Consider the following 6,324-nt stretch of genomic DNA (forward strand, 5'->3'; position numbering starts at 1 on the left):
TATATAACGTGACAATTAAAATGCATATCTTAATTATCGTTAACAATTTACAGTGAGTTAATAGAGTTTCTAAGACTAGGATTTACATTTGAGTCCCTGTTAGAATTAGCTTTAAAAAGTAACAATTCTAAGTTGAAGCTCTTTTAGTATCAAAATAAATCTTTAAATCATAAACACAGTGAATAGAGAGACTGGCAACTTTACTTTCCATAGAACAGTATTACAGAATATGATATTTTCTTGTATGCCTCAGTTTGTGAAAATAGCTAAAGTTTAACAAAGTGAGCAAAGACACGAGGCTAGGCATATATTTTTCAGTCATTCTCTGTTAGCCTGAATAGACCTTAGGTAAAGAGAGACATTCTGTAACCTTGTTGCCAGACTGTTTAACTGTTTCTGGTGCTCATTGCTGGCGCCCTAATTCTTTAGTCTTTTATTTATTGTTTTATATTCCATATTAATAAAGACCCTTCATGCCTTTAAATCAATACAACCTGGTTGACTCTTACAATGTTCAGGCCAGCATGAGATGCTTTCGTGTATACGAATGTATGGAGGTGCAGCTTCAATACCTTCTAAACCAGCATTGTTTTATTAAAACATATCTTTTAGAAATCTTTTTATGATTTTGTTTTTAAGATGAGAGGTATCATACAAAGATCCATCCTAATCCAAAATATCTTAAAGACAGGCTGTTGCCTCTTTAGTTGATTTATGCCCTGCCACAAAATTAGGTGGCTCATGAGGAATAGGACAGAGAGGAGACTTTTGAGTAAACATGCTTGGGTCTAGAGAAGGGAGAGCAATAATCTGATTCCAGAGCCACCTTTTGAATAACATAGAACAGCACAAAACAACTTTAGTATTACTATACCCATATTCGAATCCATGCTAAACTGAATCCAGTGACCAAGAAACTCAGAGAAAATAATTTCAGAATCCTGGCCACCTAAGCAGCCATAGGCTGGTGGCCAATGGCAGCAGAAATAGCAAAAAACAAAACCAATAAACACTGAACACAGAAAGTTCACACTGAACACAGTAAACTCACACATTTAAAGGAGACCTGTCAGAAAGCAAAATGTGCAGTGGCCACCATCATTCATACATCAAAGTGAGCCTGTCCCATTTCAATCTTGGCTCCCAGGTTTGCAACAAAACTTATGGACATAGCAGAAAACACAGACCCTTCTGGATACACAAAGCAGGCAAAACTTTAGAACATTCACTGGTCCTGACCAATATTCATCTCAGCTCCCAGGATCCAAACAACCAGAACCAAGAAGGCAGTGTGACATCTCACATTGCCATAGATGAGAAAATAGAGTCTTTTCAAACTCCTCTTTGTCCAAGATCAGGATCTCAAAAGAACCAGTTGTCATAGAAAATTATTTTGACTACCAGATAAGGCTTGCTTGCTTGCTTGCTGTTTTTCTCAGCATGGTAGTTCATTCTGATAGTCCACAAAAACCAAATGCATACCTCAGAGCCTTGGAACTTCTCAAATTGTGCATCTCCTGAGGCAGTCCTTTAACCCTGGAATCCCAGAGCCAAGGTCCACCTTTTTTTTTTTAACTACAATTTTACCAAAATGTTTGAGGCAAATTTGAAGCAATCTTTATTAAATATTGGCCAGGAAGATGGATATTGGTTAAGTCCATATACAGAATTCCCAGAGTATGGCAATGAATTATGTTAAACAGGGACTGAAAAAGGCAAAAAAACAGAGGCTATGTGTTTTTCACTTTTGTTGCAAGGTATCTGAGTACACTATCAACCATGATATTGTGTTATTTACTGAAAAAAAAAAACTGTTTCTAATTGTGCTGTGACTCAGCCCTTAGTGCACATTTTTAATCCCAAACAATGAAGGTAAAGTTAGTTTGTAGAAGGAAGCACCCATGTTTAAAAGTGATGTCTAATTGTGTGACAGATCAAAGAAAGATTTGACAGAATAGGATATGCCCAACGCAGTACAGAGAAGAGGAAGCAGTTTTACAGGGGCAGTTAGAAGAAACTTATTTTACAATGGTTTATATACATATACTTTTACTATTTATTGAAGTGTCAACTACTAAAACCAATCCATTACATACAGTTATCATAAAACAAAGAATGTCAATTATCTCTTACAAAGTAACTTAGATGGCAAAATCAATCCATGAAGATGTATGATCAAGCACACACCCTGTGCAATTGCTCTAATCATGTTTATTTACAAGAGGGAAAACACTGGGCTTGTTATCTTACATGAACAGCCCACAGCATTCCAGGAAGTTTCCTTTCCTTGGGCAAGTGAGACTTACAAGGTAGAGGCCATTTTTTTTTTTTATAGATCTCTTAATCACAGTGATTTAAACTTAAAACATAGCTTTAGCCACCACAACTTCTACCCCACAATGGATTTGTCAATTCAAATAGGATAAGCTTCAGAAAATAGTCATATAAAGGAATCACACTGTCTGGGGAGAAAGAGATGGTGGAACCCTAGAACTTGCTGGCTAGCTAGCATAGCCTATATGGCAAGTTCCATGCCAATTAAGGATCTTATTTCCTTTACTTCACAAAAGACGGAGGCGGAGGAGGAGGAGGAGATGGAGGAGGAAGAGGAGGAAGAAGAGAGAGAGAACGAAAATCTATACATACCCACCCACCAACACATGTGCATCCTTATACAAGGAAAAAGGAAAAAAAATAGTTTGAAGTACTTCACTGAAGCAAGAAAGCATGCTCAGTCCTGTTTTGTTTTGTTTTTAACTTTAAACAAATTTTTATTACACAATGGTTGTCACATAATTGGATACTTCTCTACTTTGTACAGTCTTTCCTCCCTTCCACAGAAAGGCTGCTTCTAAACTCGGGTGGTGACACAGCACTACAGTCCGGATGCTCACAGAACAGTAAAGATGCCTCCGTGATTTAAGTTGAAAGTAGGAGACTAGCAGATAGCTCTTGCACCCAGCATCAGGAATGTACAAAGGTCTTTATTCAAAAAATACAAAGTAAATTATCTGTAAGCATGAACACTGACAGTGGTAAACCATTATATATTATCAAAGGAAACCAGTAACTGATGGTCCCAGTGATCAGCCAGCCTTCTCTTCAGTCATTGTCTTCAGGTGACTTCTCTGAAGTTTTTGTTTGGGAACCGGCCTTGAGCTTCCTGTCACAATTCATTGATACGGGCAAAGCACTATTTTAGGAGTTAGAACTTGCCACCTCCTATACCCTCTCCCATTCTACCCATTGCACCCATTCCAGGGTCCTTCTCTTCTTTAGGAATTTCTGTCACTACAGCTTCAGCTGTAGTTAGCAAGATGGACACCCCAGCAACATCCAGTGTTTGTTACACTTACAGTGTTTGTTGGATCAGTGATTCCCTTTTCCATGGTGTTCACAAAATCTCCAAGCATGGTGTCATACCCAACTTCTGAGGAACTTTGCAGAATTGTCTCAACTATTAAAGATCCTTCAACACCTGCATGCTTAGTAATAGTCATTGCAGGAATTTTAAGTGCTATTTTAATAATTTCTATACCTATTTTCTGATCTTCATTAGCAGGCTTTAATGAATCCAAGGCTGGGATGCACCGAAACAGAGCGCAGCCCCCTCCTAGAACAATGCCTTCTTCAACAGCTGCTCTTGTAGCATTGAGATCATCTGTATCTCTGTCTTTCTTCTCATTCACTTCAACATCACTTGTCCCTCCAACCTTCAACACAGCTACTCCATCTGAAAATTTAGCAAGTCTCTTGTTTAGCTTTTCCTTTTCATATTCACTAGTTGTGATGACTGGCTGTTCAGTGATTTCTTGAATACGTTTTTCAATGTAAGCTTTGTCACCTTTTCCTTTCAAAAGCATGGCATCATCTTTGGTGTTTAGAGCTTCTCTGTCACCATCTTCACTGATTATGACCAAAGGTTTCCAATGGGCATCAGCAATTTCAAGAGCAGGTACAATGGACCGAACACTAGAAATTTTCTTTTCACTCAACAAAACATGGTCATGTTGGAATTCACATTTTTGACCTTTTTATGTGGTAATAAAATACGGGGAAAGATATCCTCTATCAAACTTCATGACTTCAATAATTTCTAGCTCATCATTCAGGGTTTTTCCTTCCTTCACTGTGATGACACCCTTTCTTCCAACCTTTTTCATTGCACCAGAAATGATGTTTGTCTCCATTTACAGAAATTGTAGCAACCTGAGCAATTTCTTCTGGGGTTGTCACAGGTTTACATTGTTTCTTAAGTTCAGCAACTACAGCATCGAACATTACACCTCTCCGGATTTCCACTGGATTAGCCCCTTTGCTGGTCTTCTCAAGCCCTCCTTGGCAGTAGACCGTGCCAGAACAGTGGCGGTGGTGGTGCCATCCCCAGCCTCTTCGTGTGTGTTATTGGCAACATCCTGAGCAACTTTAGCTCCAATATTTTTGTATTTATCCTTTAAATCAATTGACTTTGCGACAGTGACCCCATCTTTTGTTACATTGGGACTTCCCCAACTCTGTTCAACAATCACTGTTCTTCCCTTTGGCCCCATTGTAACAGCTACAGCATCGGCTAAAAGATCTACACCTTGAAGCATTAAGGCTTGAGCATCTGCACCAACTGTTACATCTTTGACATAGGCCTGAGTGAGATGAGGAGCCAGTGCCTGGGACAATGGTCTCATCTGTCAAAGGACTGCGGGTAGTCGAAGCATATCTGCGGGGCGGTGGCGAGAGGGCTCGAGGCAAGGCAGGCCATCTATGACAAGTGAGAGACCCAGCTAGCTGTTCAGTCCTGTTTTGGAAGCTGAAAATTTGGTCATTAACAAGGACTTCAAACCACACTAAAGAATGGCCCATCATTGTGGCTCCCTCTGTAGGGTAATGACATTCATTAGAAAGAGGTGATTATGTTTTTTGTTGGGCCTTGACAGGCTGTCCTCAGATACCAACCCAAGACTCCATCTCTTGTTCATCATTATCAACAAAAGAATCTGATAGTTTTCTCTTCTGGAGCAGATGGTAAACTAACAGGAGAGTGTGGCCTGTCAAAACGACAACGAACATTGATTCTTCTTATCTTGATGTCTTTGGGAGGACAGTTTATCTGAAATTTACCAAAGAAGGAACTCCTTATCAGCGTTTCTTCATCAATAAATGACAGTGACAAGCCCAGCTTGTAACTAATTGCCTTTTTCCAAAGCAACATTAAAATGTAATGCAGAACATCCACTTGCTAAACTGATAGGTGACTGCCTTTGCTTTTAATAAAGAAAGGCATATTATTTAGAAGAGATAAAAATTAAAATATTGATGCTATTACAAATTTTACAAAGCAGTAATATATATTAAATTATGACTATAAAATGTGTAAGCTTACAAAATGCATATTTAAAATGTAAATGCATGATATGTGATGGTAAGCAACAATATAGGCATGTGTGTTACATATAAAGGACATTTTTTACTAAGCTGTAAATTGGTTTGCTCTGGTTTATATTTCTTAGAAATTTCTAAAGTTCCACTCATATATTCTTTACTTATATTCTTTATTTTTATTTCCATTTGAGTTAAAGTTGGGGCAGTGACAAATTCTATACTACATATCTTAAGATCCCTATTGCTAAATGATATAGGTTTTAATAACTGAGTTTCACTAAGGAACATGACAAAGTCAATGAACAAAAGGCCCATAACCAACCTTCTGACAGCCTCTCCTGTCTCCATTCTAGAATATTCCTTCATCTGTAGCCTCCTGTATTTATGAATTGAAAGTAAAGGTGCACGGATCAAAATTAATTAAGTACATATTCCCTACAATGAGTAGTTGAGGAAATTTTTCTGAGATTTTTCTTTTAGCCTTTCTATCACTGATCTAACGATTTACTCTTTCCTGACCTGTGGAAGCAGTCCTTTAGTTTAGTTTAGTTTAGTTTAGTTTAGTTTAGTTTAGTTTAAGTTAGTTTAGCCCTGAGGTACCAGAGCCATTCAGATGTTGGCTTAGCTCCCAGGATGGAATCAATCTAAATTGTTTGGTTCAGACCAATTATGATACAACTATAGGCAGACATATTTAATTTTCTTTTATCTTATATTCCTCAAAAGAAGGGCAAAAATTATCATGTCTACCTCTAACTTTGGAAGAATGAAGTTAAATATTCTACATAAGACTCTTGGAACACTGCTCAGTAACTGCTCAGTTTTTAATAAATTATAACTATGTTTACAGTTAATGATTATTAATGACACAGACTAGTTTTCGAATATGGACAAAATAAATTAGCAAAACTTAATTGTTATCATCAAAGATGAAAAGATAAAAGATAT

The 6,324-nt window shown here is 37.7% G+C and overlaps 1 pseudogene; it reads right to left on the reverse strand.

Annotated features, from left to right (window-relative positions):
• Nucleotides 1–3,205: 3,205 nt before the first annotated feature.
• LOC117717282 (60 kDa heat shock protein, mitochondrial pseudogene) lies at nt 3,206–4,712 on the reverse strand (annotated as a pseudogene).
• Between the last annotated feature and the right edge of the window lie 1,612 nt (nt 4,713–6,324).

This window comes from Arvicanthis niloticus, chromosome 11 (assembly GCF_011762505.2).
Source record: "Arvicanthis niloticus isolate mArvNil1 chromosome 11, mArvNil1.pat.X, whole genome shotgun sequence".
NCBI classification, from domain to species: domain Eukaryota; kingdom Metazoa; phylum Chordata; class Mammalia; order Rodentia; family Muridae; genus Arvicanthis; species Arvicanthis niloticus.